This window comes from Hippocampus zosterae, chromosome 13 (genome assembly GCF_025434085.1).
Source record: "Hippocampus zosterae strain Florida chromosome 13, ASM2543408v3, whole genome shotgun sequence".
NCBI lineage: Eukaryota > Metazoa > Chordata > Actinopteri > Syngnathiformes > Syngnathidae > Hippocampus > Hippocampus zosterae.
In genome coordinates, this window is record NC_067463.1 from 21,443,342 (window position 1) to 21,460,422 (window position 17,081).

The 17,081-nt window shown below is 41.9% G+C and overlaps 1 long non-coding RNA gene across 1 annotated transcript in view; it reads left to right on the forward strand.

Annotated features, from left to right (window-relative positions):
• The first annotated feature begins 232 nt into the window (after positions 1–232).
• The window catches only part of LOC127612969 (uncharacterized), a 38,204-nt gene continuing 21,355 nt past the window's right edge, over positions 233–17,081 (forward strand). Inside the window, exons 1-2 of the long non-coding RNA XR_007966024.1 lie at positions 233–552; positions 7,957–8,021. This is a non-coding gene — a long non-coding RNA (uncharacterized LOC127612969). The remainder of the gene's footprint in view (positions 553–7,956; positions 8,022–17,081) is intronic.

Here is a 17,081-nt window from a genome sequence, read left to right on the forward strand (position 1 = left end):
TTAAAAAACACGGCACTCAGGCAGGCTGAAAGAAACCTGAGAATATCGACTGCCGCTTTCAAGGCACTAGCTCGACATGTTTCACTCTCAGCAGTCCACTGAGTGACATTTGGCTCCAACTTCAGGCTGCCCCGGCTTGTTATTTCGGAATCCAAATGACGCCTAAACCAGGTCCCTCGTTAGAAATGCAACCGCGCTCACATTTTAAACGTAAAACAGCAGACCATCACAGGTTCATTTAATCAAACTTATAATTCGGTGAACTGGGCAGCCTTGTTATGTTTTCGATGATATACTGTAGCCCGTGGTGAGGGCGCCATATGCTCCGGCGCACCACCTCCCACCTGAGTTTTGGCCCGATAACCAAAAAAATCTCTCCGAGCCCGAGTGCCGCCGACAAGGTTGGAGCTGGCAGCGGAAGGTCGCTATCAGTCACTTCTTATCTCGCCAGATTTTGATGAGAGGAAAGGGGAGGACGGCGGTGGTGCGGGGGTGTCTTATAATCTGAACGTGAAGGTCAACACTCTGCGAGGAATCTGATCAGGAGCGAAGGTGCGATCCACAAACAACCGCAGCAGCCAATCTGCTCACATAAATGTCAATCGCACGTGAAGTTTACGATGATGCGACACGCTACCTTCCGTCGACGTATTTTCCGTCGTGTTTGTTTTGATGGAGGGTCGCGGTGAGTTGGCGCCTGCTCCAGATGACTTTTGGCGAGAGAAAAGGGGTACGCTCACAAGAAAATGCTCTCAATATCTGGCTTATTTATTACAATATGACAAGTTGAAGTTTTGGTACAGTTTTAAGAAATCATCAGAGAAGTTGACATGTTTGCTTTGCTTTCGCGGGCCATATAAAATGAAGCGGCGGGCCGGATCTGGCCCCCGGGCCTTGACTTTGACACCATTTTTTTTTTTTTTTTGGCAAGCAGTTCTGCGAATTATTCACTTTATCTGAGGAGCATCTTGCTAATTTTGGGCAGCCATTTTTTTTTCGCACACTACGCCCACTTATCATTAATTCCTTCATTCAAGGACAGTGCCATCCTCAAATAAATTGACACCATGAGCTTCGTAAACAGATGTACAAATTACCCAACATGTCAGTCCAAAATCGGAGTTAAGAGGACAGCAAATTTGGCAAAAGTTTGATTTGTTGCGTTTTGACGGGCGTTCATTTTTCTTCTTTCCTTCGCCATTCATCACGACAAGCAAGCCGGCGTGATGAGGCGATGAAACACGCGCCCGTGGCGTCATGAATAATTTGACAGAATTTGAATAACAACATCAATATAACGACAACAAGGCAAACTTCACCTTCGCGCTGTTTACTTTTGTTTGCCATCAATCAAAAAAAAAAAAAAAAGTAATGGAGCACAAAAATCAAACGTGGCTGTCATTTATGCATAAAAATTTACATTTACATTTTTTATCATTAATCATTTGGTGTCGTGATTGATGTCTGACGACGTTTCGGTCATTAGACTTGATATTGTTGATTCGTTACAAAAAATATTCATAATACATTTGGTATGTTCAGGGGGAAAGTAATTTTAAGAAAAAAAGTCTCCTTTGAACTGACTGTAATCATCCGAGTATTTTTTTTTAAGTGGGGGGGGGAAATCTAAGGAAATCAAATGTGTCATTTGTTGCGTTTTCTCCAGATAAAAGCGCTCGTTTGACCTTTTATAGTTCATTTCACATTAAAATGTCTCCTTTTGCTTTTTTCACATTTGTTTTTTCATGCTATCCTTATGGTTGTTTATTTAAGATCAAATTTCATCTCATCAGCCATTTTGTCTTTGCCGATCTTCTTTCCCCGCAACCAGTGCCCCTTAAAAATGTGGAAATGATTCTCAGCATTTGACGTGTGGTATTCCGAATAAAATAAAATCATTTTCCCCCTCAAAATTGATCACATAACAACTAATGGTTTTAAAATATTCTTTTATTTTATTTTTTACTGAATTGAATTCAGCAAAATATGGATTAAAAATGGACGTGGACGTTAAGAGTGTCGAGATGCATCGAATCTGTGTACGAACATGGGCGCTAATCGCTTTCCATTTTTGCACCCCTTGATGCCAATTACGACAAAGTGCTCATTTGTCTTGATGGCTCGCCATCATCTCCAACATATCCAGTTTGGGGAGAATTTATACATCACGAGAGACCAAAAACAATCTCCGAATATCATCTCGTCCTTGCTGCTTGAACACGCTCATGGGGGATTGTTTGGGGTTTTTTTTTTTTTTTGGGATGCTGATTGTTTTTCGGTTTGCAGGCAAACATTAGACTGCAGCACTCAAATAAGGCAGGCGTTGTCCCACAGGGACACACTGCTCCAAGCTTTTATTACTCGAGTTTTGAGTTGAGTTTGGTGGCTTTCAATAAGGGAATTCGAACTCCAATTTCAGCTTTTGCCGAGGTCGGGATCCAAATGTGCAAATTGGAAAACTTTGTGTGGTCAAATTATTTGGGAAGCATCTTAGTTGGGAAACAGTGAGAATAGTTTGTAAGAATTATTCTTGGGGAGAAATAGCGTTTTTCCTGGAAATGGAATAGTCCGATAATAAAATGTTACTTTATCAGTCAGCGGAGAAAAAAATGATCATTTATAACACAGATCATTGAGATTTTTTTTATGAAGAAAAAAAAAATTTGTGACATAAGAAAAAAACATGATGAGAATAGTCTTCATTTTTCAAAAACAAAATAGGATTATTTTGAGAAAAATCTCATTTTTTTGTTGCGATTAAAGTCAGATTCTTTGAAATGTTCTAAATACAATGAGAATAGATGTTACATAAAAAAAATACATTTTTTAATTAATAAAATGTTGCTTTATCAGTCAGGGGAGAAAAAATGATCATTTATAACACAGATCGTTGAGATTTTTTTTAATGAAAAAAAACATAATTTGTGACATTAGAAAAAAACATGATGAGAATAGTCTTCATTTTTCAAAAACAAAATAGGATTATTTTGAGACAAATCTCATTTAGAGAGTCCTTTTTGTTGCGATTAAAGTCAGATTCTTTGAAATGTTCTAAATACAATGAGAATAGATGTTACATAAAAAAAATACACATTTTTTTTTCCATTAATAAAATGTTGCTTTATCAGTCAGGAGAGAAAAAAATGATCATTTATAACACAGATCGTTGAGATTTTTTTTTAATGAAAAAAAAACAATTTGTGACGTTAGAAAAAAACATGATGAGAATAGTCTTCATTTTTCAAAAACAAAATAGGATTATTTTGAGAAAAATCTAATTTCGAGAGTCCTTTTTGTTGCGATTAAAGTCAGATTCTTTGAAATGTTCTAAATACAATGAGAATAGATGTTACATAAAAAAATACATATTTTTTTAATTAATAAAGCAACATTTTATCAGTCAGGGGAGAAAAAAATGATCATTTATAACACAGATCGTTGAGATTTTTTTAATGAAAAAAAAACAATTTGTGACAGAAAAAAACATGATGAGAATAGTCTTCATTTTTCAAAAACAAAATAGGATTATTTTGAGAAAAATCTCATTTAGAGTCGTTTTTGTTCCGATTTAAGTCAGATTCTTTGAAATGTTCTAAATACATTGAGAATAGATGTTACATAAAAAAATACATATTTTTTTAATTAATAAAATGTTGCTTTATCAGTCAGGGGAGAAAAAAAACTATCATTTATAACACAGGTCGTTGAGATTTTTTTTTTTTATGAAGAAAAAAAAACAATTTGTGACATTAGAAAAAAACATGATGAGAATAGTCTTCATTTTTCAAAAACAAAATAGGATTATTTTGAGAAAAATCTCATTTTTTGTTGCGATTAAAGTCAGATTCTTTGAAATGTTCTAAATACAATGAGAATAGATGTAAAAAAAAATTTAAATACATATTTTAAAAAAATTTTTTTTACATTTTACATCGTATCACAGGCGTAAGAAGCCGCATTCGTGTTCAAAGCAACTAGCCCGAATACAAATGCTATCGTCGTGCCTAAATGATCCAAATATATTAAGTCTCAACAGCAAATGGGGACCGCATCGGTCATTTCTGTTTGAAAGGCGGCAGGTGAATCAAAGCTACTCATGGAAATAAGAAAACCTTTATTCGTCTCGCAATGGAGAAATTCCCAATTCACAGCAGCAAAGTTATGAAAGGAAGAAGTAGAACAACAAAATCAACCGAGAAGAAACCTTCTGCCCACATCGCTGTGGTTGGTGCTACAATTGGACATTGAACGAGTCCAAGGGAGGACTGACGAAACCTGCAAAGCAGCGTGGAAGCATTTCAGTGTTTTCAGGGGATTGCAAATGGGAAATGTGCCTTGATGAGAGATGGCCAACTCTGTGGGGGAGGAGGAGGTGGAGGAGGCGGAATAGCGCGACCGCAGCCCGCGGGTCTCAAACCCAGAGAGAGTTTGTCTGCCTCCGTCCGAACCCGCGTGCCGAGAAACAGACCGCTCGGCCGCGCTCGGAACACGCGCCGGAGGTCCCCCCCCCACCCCACCCCAAACCAATCGCGTGGAATAATGGTCACAGAAATGCTGACTTGCCGGAAAGAGAGCGCAAGAAAACCCCAAAAAGTTCAGGCGGACAAAATAGCAAAACAGCTTGGAATCAAAGTTAGCGTTAGCGTATTCCGCATCAATGTAACAGATTCCTCGGTGGAAAAAAAAAAAATGAGTGACCGATCATGAAAGTGAAAAGACGCGATGTGTCACAAAATCGGAGCGGAAGCATCTTGGGAGGCATATTTCCTTGATGGGGGGTTTTTACTCTTTGGGAGTTTGTGTGTGTGTGTGCTTTTCCTGCTGACAAGATAAGCGCCCAAAGAGGAAAAAAATCTCCGGCAAAGTGCCGGGTTTGCTGGGCGCACACCTGCAGAGCGCAGATTAGCCGTGAATTATCTGAAGAGCGAAGCCTCCGCTGATGCCTCTCCCTCGCTAATCTGACGTTTTCATCGCAAGCCTTCCTAATGCCGCTCGGCTCCCACCGACGCAGCTCCCGCGGCGCCGCTCGCTCGTTACTTGCCGGGCGGGGGTTGTTTAGGATAAACCCCTCGGCCGGACAATGGCAACTCAAATGTTGCCGCCATTCCGTGCATACCATGCCGAAAACTCAAATCCTTCTTTGAAATGAAATATAACGTTGCGCCACTACTCATGCGAGACGTACCTACCGAATTTCATGATGTCAAGTGAAAGTCTCTTTGCGTGGCTATTTTATTGTTTTCATCGTGAGGCATCCAACTTTGCCAACTTTGAGGTGTTATGAGTCCCGCCCGAGTTATTGCAGTGGGGGGGGGGTTGTCCTGCCTAGAAAGTGGGGTTACTAATAACCTCTCATTTACTCTCTGATCTCATCAGTACGGCACTAGTTAATTCTTTGCCTTTGTTGCTTACACTTTGATTCTCTCCTCTTTCATCTCAAACTGCTTCAAACGACAAAGCGTGTGACGGAAAAGTGGTTAGGACTGCACGACTGTCCGTGTTTTATGTTATGTGTTGTGTTTATTATTTTACTTTAGGTTAACTGTTTTGTAAAGCGCTTTGTTACAGCTGCCGCTGTTGCGAAAGCGCTATATAAATGTATTGTATTGTATTGTATTGTATACAATTAAAGCACTGCAACATAGATGCTAATGCTAATTAGCATTCGACATTTGTTTGGCCGATTTCAATTCGCAAGGTGTAATTGTCGTTGTTTTCCGTTTAGTTTGGCAGTAAACCGACTGGGGAGTCGAGGTACCGACAGCCAAAACAACGCTGGTGACGTATCTCAATTCTGCGCTCGTGACTTAAAGCAAAAAAAAATCCGTTTGTGGATCTAGCCTTGATTAGCATACGTAGTAGCTAAGAAATTTTCTTCTCCCAAGGTACACCGGCTATGGGAGCTGAACTTTCGAATGAATTCGAGAGGAGCAGCGAAAGTATATTCATAATTGTAGATAGAGATAGAAAAGTTGAGAGGTGGGGGGGGGGAAAGGTCTGACTTCATTAGAGAAGCTTATTTGTGTCAAGGAGAAATGCGGCTAGTGCGCTTGTACATAGCCTTGAAAATCACATTGATTGAGCCCGCGTCGACCTTTCTAAAATAAGTCCCGCCGTGTGATCTTGAACGGAACCTTTTCCGCCCTTACTTGATGAGTACGTTTCATTCCGCTCAGGTTTTTGCACTTTCATCACGACTCCTCACAGCCAACTTTATCCAACGGGACCCTGGTGGGTTGTACCTTCAACTTTTGTCAGTGTCGGTGACTTTGACCAAACCTTTAGCAGCTAACCTTGACGACTCCCCCGTTTTTAATAAGTGTAATTACATGAGGCCACGCTGATGGTTTCATTGCAAATCCTCAGAATCATCGTCAAACTTGCAGTAGTTCACATAAGAAAGGAAAAAAGGTGCGGCAATTTTGCATCGTCTATCTGACTCCGTTCCTGATTGGAGTCTATTTCGATGAAATTCTGAGGATGCTTTCAGAATTTGCCGCAAAATGCCTGGTTGAAAACAAATTGGACAACTTCCTGTCCATGTTCCGGCATGTTTTTTTTTTTTTTTTTTGACACGTTCCCATATAGGCGGCCCGGTAGTCCAGTGGTTAGCACGTCGGCTTCACAGTGCAGAGGTACCGGGTTCGATTCCAGCTCCGGCCTCCCTGTGTGCAGTTTGCATGTTCTCCCTGGGCCTGCGTGGGTTTTCTCCGGGTGCTCCGGTTTCCTCCCACATTCCAAAAACATGCATGGCAGGCTGATTGAACACTCTAAATTGTCCCTAGGTGTGAGTGTGGGCGTGGATGGTTGTTCGTCTCTGTGTGCCCTGCGATTGGCTGGCAACCGATTCAGGGTGTCCCCCGCCTACTGCCCAAAGACAGCTGGGATAGGCTCCAGCACCCCCCGCGACCCTAGTGAGGATCAAGCGGCTCGGAAGATGAATGAATGAATGAATGAATGAATGAATGAATGAATGAATGAACGTTCCCATATATTGTTTTTTTTTTCTAAAAGAAATATGTGGCTTCTAAAGTGGCAGACTTCCTCTTCAATTTCAGGCAATGACTTCCAGATTTCTTTATTGATCCTGTTATGATCGACACGTCCGTCCGATTTCGTGTCCATTGGTGAAACTGGTGCCGAGGGCTATTTTTTTTTTTTTTTTTTTATTTTCCCACACGCTGATGGCTGATTTTGAAGCTAAATGGGCAAGTTGTGGTTCTCTTTCGGGAATGGGTCCTTAAGACTTTTTTGTGCGTCCTGCAATTTGCCCAACAGGAACGCCGTTGCTCAATCCTTTCACAACAAATGTTGCAATTAGCGCTCGTTTGGAAGTCTGCCATGCTCAAGGTCAAGAGACAAGAGGTTAATTGCACCCTCCGAGGAAGACTTTCATAGCATTTAAAAGTCATTTCAAAGTTCAGGCACCTTGCTCATCGACGGGACGTGAGCTGGCGAGGAAAATCCGGTTGAGGAAAGAAACAAACGAGGTCTGTAATGACCAGTGGAGATTGATAGTGTGTTTGTTTGTGTGTATCCGTGTCTAGTGTGTGTATGTGGCATGCCGTGGCTTCGCGCTAATGGAGAGCAGATGCAACAGCGACCTGCTATAGGGCGAGCACCCGAAAACAATCACCAAGTGATACAGTCACATTACCCGGGATCGGTAAATTTAGGCACGTCCCAAACAACTAGGAAAAGTGAAATGGTGAGCTTTAAAACAGCATCTGAGGTGTGTGAGTACCGCGCTGCCTTTATCAGGAAGCAAGCCGCTTTGGTTGACCATGATTGAAGCTTGCTGTGATCACTCCCACAGCAGCGCAGCCCTCTCTCTTGTTGGTCGGCCGGCCTGCGCGCGTCTGTGAAAATACCAACATCGGGTCTAACCTGCCTCTGCGTAGAGCGGAAATTTTTGGTGAAATCTAACCGGTTAAATCTGTTTTTTTTTTTCCTAAGGCAAGTGCAACGTTAATAGTATGCTGAAGTCCGTGAAAAGGAACAACAGAAAGTCTGGAAAGCAGGTAAGTGGAATATATTTGTTTTCAATTTCCTCAAGAGCCGAGTACGCGGTCTCCGTGTGTGTATATTTGCATACAAATAGATTTTGTTAGTGCGTGAAAGCATCTGATGTTGCTTTTATTCTATAAGTGGAACTTTCCAGACGCGCCTGACTACTTCGGTTAATGACTGCTGCCTTCCCGTTGGGCAGCCATTTTGTAACAGCAGAAAATCGGGGCCTGAACTTGAACACCTAACATTCATGTCTGTGCAGTCTTTTTTGCTTTGCGGCTAAATGTCGCTGCTTCAATATTTCGAGATATTTTTTGAGAAAGTGACAACACATATACAATGTGTAATTGTAGGGGTCTCATCCCACCCCTGATTGATTGATTGGTTGATTGATCAGTGGGAATGTTTGACTCCTGGCTCACTCAAGGGGGACCTACGTGACTGGAGCACACCGGCAACAGCTGACAGTCCAATTAAGCTAATTTCTTTAGCGTACCTCGCGGCTAGATTAATTTGGTCAATCCTCTTTGGATTTGTGGTATTTGTCCTCGGGGACGTGCAGAAAACAAGGACCAACAGAGCTTATGCAAGGTAATCGAGATTGAGCCAATCAGTGAACTCCCCAATCCTTTATTAGTTCTCCACCTGTCGCATGCTCTTAGATTTTTTTTTTTAATTGCACGTGATTTTGTTTGTAACTTTTAATTAGCTAACAAAGCTAACACGAGCGAGAAAATGCTATTGTTTGAGTTTTCAACCCACTTAGGGTGTCAAAGCCTAACAATATTTTTTTTGTTCGTAACAAGGTTTCCAAATGCTTACCGTAGCGACGTAGCATTGGAAATCAGGGGTACAAACATTAGCAAAAAAAAAAGAAAAAATAGTGAGTTTTATCCTTTTTTTTGTGGATTACTCATCATCTAGTTTTATTCAAAATTAACAACTCTAATATAAGATAAGATAAGATATTGTTTATTTGTCCCACACTGGGGAAATTTACAGCCTCCAGCTTGGTCATTAGCTAACATTAGCTAGTAAATGTCTTTGGTGTCCTGTATTTTCATTTTGTGCCAGATTCTAGCTTCACAAGATAACACACAATTGTTGTGTGAAAAGTTTGTTAATGTTCACTTAGCCTGCTTTGTGTCGTGTGTTTTCATTTATTTTGTCTGTCCATTGTGTGACTTAGCAAACATCAGCTAACCGACAACCGAAGTATTGTGTTGGTTTCTTTCTGTTTTTCTCTTTGTTCTACAACCGTGGATAGAAACGAGTTAGAAGCTTCTTTGAACACCACACACACACACACACATTTTAATGAAGAGATGTCTTCCATCTCGGCAACATTTTTTTTTTTCTTGCCTTCCTTTTTTGACCCATTGTTTTGTGCAAATCTAACACATCTCTCAATTGCGATTAAACTCAGCTCATTACTCAGCAGAACTGTTTTGACACGGGGCTCTTTAAGAGACACAAAAGCGCTTTTATTGCGTGTCATGATTGACAACTTTCCGTTCAGCTATTTGTTTGAATGAATCCATGAGCGAGTGGCTAATTAGGACGCGTACAGAAAGGAAAGAAAACGCTCTTTTTTCTTTTTTTGTTTTTTACTCTAGCAAATGAGTGCGTGATGGAAACAAGTTATTAGATGTGTGAAATGCAGAGGTGGCAAAAGTACTCACTCCGTACTTAAATTGAAGTACAAGACCCTTTTCCTCCACCTCCGTCCTTCCACTGCACACTACGACGGGCATTAAAAGAATCCCATTTACTTTTAACATATTAAAATATCATTTTATTGTCCCGTAATGGGGAAATTACAATTATTGTATTATTTAATGTAATTATACAAATATTGAAGCACATTTTTGAGCCACCCTTTAAACGCGGCCTGAACTGTAACTGCACGATCACCAAAAAAAAAAAATTGTAGAAGGCAGCCTGATGAAGGTAAAAATATCATATATGAGACTGCAACAGTGAGAAACAGAGTACAGCTACCTGAAAGAAAATCAACTTCAGTACAGTGGTGAAGTTTTTCTTCCCCGTCCACTGATGAGGTCTTTCAAATTGTCTTGGCCTTATCGCCCTCCTTCATCGCCATGGCGATAAAGATGAGGAGACAAATGAAGCACTCAACGACATCCTTCACCCTGATTGAATGAGATCGCCGGGCCTTAATCAGGACTAATTGAGCATCTCGAATGGCTCAAGGAGTATCGAACGGACTTAATGGTAACTTTTTGCAGTTTTGAAGACGCATTGACATCCTGACTTTCGGTAGAAACAATTCATTCGTTTCAATCTTGCATTTGTAGACTGAAAAGGCTGAAAATGGAACCTGCAGTGTATCGCAATGGCTTGATGAAAATGAGAGGGTGAGTTTGTTGGGATAAGAGCTTGCTGTTGTTAGCTTCTTCCATCAAAATACTCATGCTGTCCTACGACTGCGAGTCAATAATGGCACCGAATCATCTAATTCAAAAAAAAATTGTGGAGGGGAACAAAAATGACATTGAATTGTTCATTCTCGTTAGTTGGGGGGTGGGGGGGTCTTTAAGGCAACACTCGCGAGTGATCAATAGCGCAGTTGTGGACAAGGACACAAACAAGCACCAAAGCTCTTGGTCTGCTTACGGCGGGAATAGATTAGCAGCATAATCAGAGGCTAAACCTGTCACACTGCACCGGATTAGCCGTAAATCACGCTAATCGCTACGTCGGCGATACCTCTCGGTTAGGTTTTACAGCACAGCGGTGTGTGTGTTCGGAAAAGTGCACCGTCTGCTGAAGAACCCTAAAAGCGCTGCTCACGGAGGCTATCGCCGCACCAGAGTGGACAGGGTGCTGCGATAAAACGATGCCGATTAGCATTGGAGAAAACTGGAATGATTGACTTTCTATTAACACTCCCAACGTCTCAATCCGGTGACTTCAGTTAGGTGATAAATTTATTTTGTGACGAGAATGTGATTTAAAGACAGTTTGTAAGTGGAGAATGTATGACTTCCACCAAGCAGGAAGCTGTTTTGGCTACGTTTGCTAGCGCAGCACCTACAAATCCGCATCGCTCGTTCAACACTGACCGTGACTTTTTGGGATTTCATGGGATTGAGTTTGGGTTTGAGGTTCAGGCCAAGTTTTGAGATTGAAACTCGGGTTTGAGTTGGGACAAGGATTTTTCCAGGGCTTTGTTTTGGCCTTGATTGGTTTTTGTTTCGTTTAGCTTTGCGGCTAGTTTTGTTCCGTGTCAAGGTGAGAGTTAGGGTGTGAGTTAGGATTTAATTGTCATTATATGTTAATTTTAATTTATAATTTGTTTATAAATTATAAATATAAATTGTAATTATCACTGTTAATTATAATTATAATTATAATTACACTCAGTAGAACTGTTTTGACACGGGGCTCTTTAAGAGACACAATAATAATAATAATATATAATTATATTATTATAATTATAATTAACAGTGGTACTTCTACTTACGAAATGAATATGTTCGGGACGAAATTTCTTAACTAGAAAATTCTTGAAGTAGAAACGCATTTTCCATCTAAATGCCCTAATCCGTTCCAAGGCCCGCACAATTCAAATGTTTCAGAAAACATTTATGTCTGTCTCTAAAATCTAAATCTAAATCTAAATCTAAATCTATGTCTCTAAAAATACATCAGAATATGTTACAAATAGGTTATTGCACAATAAATAAAAGTTGTGCATCATTTAAAAAAACAAAGAATAGAGTCAAGAATAAAAATGATGGTCACTTATCTTTTAACTGCATCCTCATCGTTTTTTGCCCTTTTTAGTTCACGTTCTCACTCAGAAGCGTTTTGTAAAGAACTCATCCAAGGACGTTTGCTTTTGTCGAACAATCCTCCGAAAATGTCCAAGGCAAAGATCAGCATAGTGAGAGACCGCCCGACTGGTGAACACTTTTTCTGGGTGATTCACATTTACGGAAAACCATCGGAAAGCCTTGTGGCCTGAGGGGCGAATGACGAGGATGCTGCATCGACACAGTATTTGTCTATCGACACACACAGACACTTACGATAGAGGTCCCTCTTAGCCAATGGGATGCCAGGAAGATGCTAGTAGTAGCGAATGGCAGAGCAGCTAGAAGCATGTTGTGTTCAGCAAAACTGCGAGCAGCAATCCCGCATCGTATTTTTACCTTTTGTAACAAGAGGCGATATTTTCCTGTAGAGGAGTTTCGTAACTTGAATGTTTCTGTTGACGAGACGTTCGTCAGTCGCGGTACCACTGTAGTTCGTTAGCTTCCCGCAACAGTTATGACACCAAAGAGTGGCCGTCGGCAAAGTTCGTAATTCAAGAAATCCTGACCAAAAAACACATTTAGCCGCAACATTTTTTGACGCAGACTTTTTCTAATGACATTGCACGTAACAATAACAAAAACAAGGCCGTATTATCCAGCCCGAACGTTCACTCCTTCCCGGCCATACCCGCAGTGTTTGACAAATGACCAATTAGCATCATTTGGGACATAATTGCCTTTGCTTGCGCGTGGTGATGATGACTCAGGGACATAAAAGACGACCGTGGCTTTAATCTAATTTCCCTGACAAATACTTAGGGAGTGAGGGGTGGGGGGTCATATTTTACGATGAATTAAATGGCGGCGCGGCGCTGAGCTACAGCCGGCGTAAGGCGCGCGCCATCAAAGTGCAATTTCACCCCGGATTAGCGCCGCTACGCTGGTGGAACCGGACCCTTTAATGAATAAATGAAACGGCGTAATCGCGACACTTCAGTCGGCTAACAAGCGGCCGCATAAATTACACAAGCAGCAGCAAACTTCTCAAAAAATATAAAGTTTCTTAGTTAAGTACAGTATGTCGAAGAGATTTTTGCATCAAAATAAAAAGGGATGCCTTCCACGGGGTCCTCCGACAAGGACAGCTGCTCTGTTCCACCGAACACGAATCCTTCTCCTGATCACAAACCTCGACAACAGTAACCTTCGATTGTGAGCCTTACGTTGCAAGACGCACTGGCGGCCGCTTTCACATTGATGGCCTTTTCACGCCGCTCTTGTTGTTGTTGTTTTTTTCTTGATGTTCAGGGTACACGTTGACAGCGCTCCAGCGTAAGCTAACCCTTAGTTTCAAGTGGTTGCCTAGTGGCCGCCCCTGAAATAGCACGGATGCTTTTTCCCCGCCGGTCGCTCTGTTGCTGCTGTTGGCATTTTGAAATCACTCTGTCAAGCAGTCTCCTTTTGGATGCGCCATCTGGGGTCACAGCGACGCCGTGCATACACGAACGACCTTGAGTTTAGTTTCTCTTGCATCAAAGGATAAACGCGGTGCTTTTTCTGCCCTTTCTTTGCTGCGTGGCACGATATGTCGTAGAATAATGTCATATAAGATATCCTTTAGTGGCGGCCCGGTAGTCCAGTGGTTAGCACGTCGGCTTCACAGCGCAGAGGTACCATTCGATTCCAGCTCCGGCCTCCCTGTGTGGAGTTTGCATGTTCTCCCCGGGCCTGCGTGGGTTTTCTCCGGGTGCTCTGGTTTTCTCCCACACATGCGTGGCAGGCTGATTGAACACTCTAAATTGTCCCTAGGTGTGAGTGTGAGTGCGATTGGTTGTTCGTTTCTGTGTGCCCTGTGATTGGCTGGCAACCGATTCAGGGTGTCCCCCGCCTACTGCCCGGAGACGGCTTGGATAGGCTCCAGCAACCCCCGCGACCCTTGTGAGGATCAAGCGGCTCGGAAGATGAATGAATGAAGATATCCTTTATTTGTCCCACACTGGGGAAATTTACAGCCTCCAGCAGCAAGAATGTAGGAAGAAAGAAGAAAGAAGAAAAAAAAAAACAACAAACACCGTTCAATTAAGTGCAATATAAACACAAAATGGATAAATCGCAGTACTATTTCGTTGATTCTGACCGAAATGAAGTCTTGCGAAATATTGTTCATCGGAATTTGTGCGATTTTCCAAAGAATCAAAGAAAGCTGTCATCAAATTTTTGGACAGCGCTCCCCCCTGCAATACATCATTACGGGGATGGGGAGGGATTTCAGAGTTATATTTGGACGGCAACCCTCCGACCGGAGCATCTGCGCCTTCGCTGGCCCACCGCGAACCTCCTTCGCCGCCTCGTCGGGAATGAAGAGCTGCCAATAGGCTTTGGGGCCACACGCGTGCCCGCCTTTGTGACTGTCCCGCTTTGCTTCCTTTACGCTCCGTGTGATACGGCGGTGTTTTTGTTTCTGCCGAGTATCCGCCGCGGTCGACGTGCGGTTGGCTTCGCCTTTGAGCAAGAGTGGAAAAATGCCAACAGCCATACATTTCGGCAAAAATAACCCCTTAAAAGTCACATAAATTGTGAGACTTTGGCGGGGGGGGGGGGGGGGCGCAAAAAAAGGCACTTGGTCTTGGTGTTTCATTTGACTTTTCCTCCCCACAAAATCAAAATAAGAACATTGTTCCACAGAGGTATTATGTAATGTGGTGAAAAAAGCTACAGAAAAAGAAAAAAATGTTCAGCAGAATGCGAGGACGTTTAGAGGAAGACGAGGTAGTTGAGAGATTTACAAAAAGTCAGTCAAGAGGAACACTCGAAACTTGAATGTGGTGTAATTGAGTTGAAAGAAAGGAAAGCGGGTTGAGACGACAAAAAGTGAAGGAAAACAAAGCTGAGAAGAACACAAAAATATTGAGAGGGTGAAACTGGCCAATGAGAGAAACACATTGAAGTAAAGAAGAACTTAAAAATAAAAAAAGTCAAAAAAGATAAAAGCGTTTGTACCTTGTTTCGTCCCCCAGCTTCAAGATAAAAGTTAAACCGATGCAGCAAATTGTTTTGGAGCCAACAACTTGCTTGCCGCGTTAGCGCAAACCAACATTATCACGAACATCAATCATTTTAACTTGAAATGAGTTCCAATTTAAACGACTATTTTTAGCCCCCGCCCCCTTTCGAAAAACAAAAATGTAAGACGTCAAATTCTTCCATCAAACGACAAAACGTCGAAAAGTTGCCGTGTTATTAGCAATCTTCCACAAGAGTCCCGTCGTAGCGTTAGCTTGGGAATTAGCCGCTAGGATTTTTTCCCTCCAAAACGGCACAAAGTGACGACCCGTTTAATCGAATATGCTAATAACGCCGCCGAAACATAATGTTTCTTGTTTCATCCCCCAGCTTCAAGATAAAAGTTAAACCGATGCAGCAAATTGTTTTGGAGCCAACAACTTGCTTGCTGCGTTAGCGCTAACCAACATTATCACGAACGTCAATCATTTTGATTTGAAATGAGTTCCAATTTAAAGGACTATTTTTAGCCCCCGCCCCCTTTCGAAAAACAAAAATGTAAGACGTCAAATTCTTCCATCAAACGACAAAACGCCGAAAAGTTGCCGTGTTATTAGCAATCTTCCACAAGAGTCCCGTTGTAGCGTTAGCTTGGGAATTAGCCGCTAGGATTTTTTTTCCCTCCAAAACGGCACAAAGTGACGACCCGTTTAATCGAATATGCTAATAACGCCGCCGAAACATAATGTTTCTTGTTTCGCCCCCCAGCTTCAAGATAAAAGTTAAACCGATGCAGCACATTGTTTTGGAGCCAACAACTTGCTTGCCGCGTTAGCGCAAACCAACATTAGCACGAACATCAATCATTTTGACTTGAAATGAGTTCCAATTTAAATGACTATTTTTAGCCCCCGCCCCCTTTCGAAAAACCAAAATGTAAGACGTCAAATTCTTCCATCAAACGCCAAAACGTCGAAAAGTTGCCATGTTATTAGCAATCTTCCACAAGAGTCCCGTCGTAGCGTTAGCTTGGGAATTAGCCGCTAGGATTTTTTCCCTCCAAAACGGCACAAAGTGACGACCCGTTTAATTGAATATGCTAATAACGCCGCCGAAACATAATGTTTCTTGTTTCGTCCCCCAGCTTCAAGATAAAAGTTAAACCGATGCAGCAAATTGTTTTGGAGCCAACAACTTGCTTGCTGCGTTTGCGCTAACCAACATTATCACGAACGTCAATCATTTTGACTTGAAATGAGTTCCAATTTAAATGACTATTTTTAGCCCCCGCCCCCTTTCGAAAAACAAAAATGTAAGACGTCAAATTCTTCCATCAAACGACAAAACGTCGAAAAGTTGCCATGTTATTAGCAATCTTCCACAAGAGTCCCGTCGTAGCGTTAGCTTGGGAATTAGCCGCTAGGATTTTTTCCCTCCAAAACGGCACAAAGTGACGACCCGTTTAATTGAATATGCTAATAAAGCCGCCGAAACATAATGTTTCTTGTTTCGTCCCCCAGCTTCAAGATAAAAGTTAAACCGATGTAGCAAATTGTTTTGGAGCCAACAACTTGCTTGCCGTGTTAGCGCAAACCAACATTATCACGAACGTCAATCATTTTAACTTGAAATGAGTTCCAATCTAAAGGACTATTTTTAGCCCCCGCCCCCTTTCGAAAAAACAAAAATGTAAGACGTCAAATTCTTCCATCAAACGCCAAAACGTCAAAAAGTTGCCGTGTTATTAGCAATCTTCCACAAGAGTCCCGTCGTAGCGTTAGCTTGGGAATTAGCCGCTAGGATTTTTTCCCTCCAAAACGGCACAAAGTGACGACCCGTTTAATTGAATATGCTAATAACGCCGCCGAAACATAATGAGAACGGGGGGGGGGGGGGGAGGATACGAGCGGAGCGCTAACGCGTGCTAAGCGGGGAAGGGACGATTCTTCCTCCTTCGTTTGGATTATTGCTGGATTTCATTAGTACGCAAATGGGGTATTGATCGCCGCTGACAAAGAGCTCAGATAACAACGGAATGCAAATGGCGAGGGACACAATAGTTGTGTCACCGAGTTAATCGCTCTCTCCGTTTCCAAAACCACAATCTTATGGAAAAGTGACTTTTTAATAGCTCGGATACAAATCGTTGGCTCTCTGGAGTGCTTTCCCGCCTATCGACTTGTGAAGTGAGGGAAAAAAAAAATGAGTGTGAATTGAAAATCTCAGAAAACCTTCTTTAACCGCCGGATATTTTGTGAAGAGAAAGTCACAGGCATGTTATCAAGC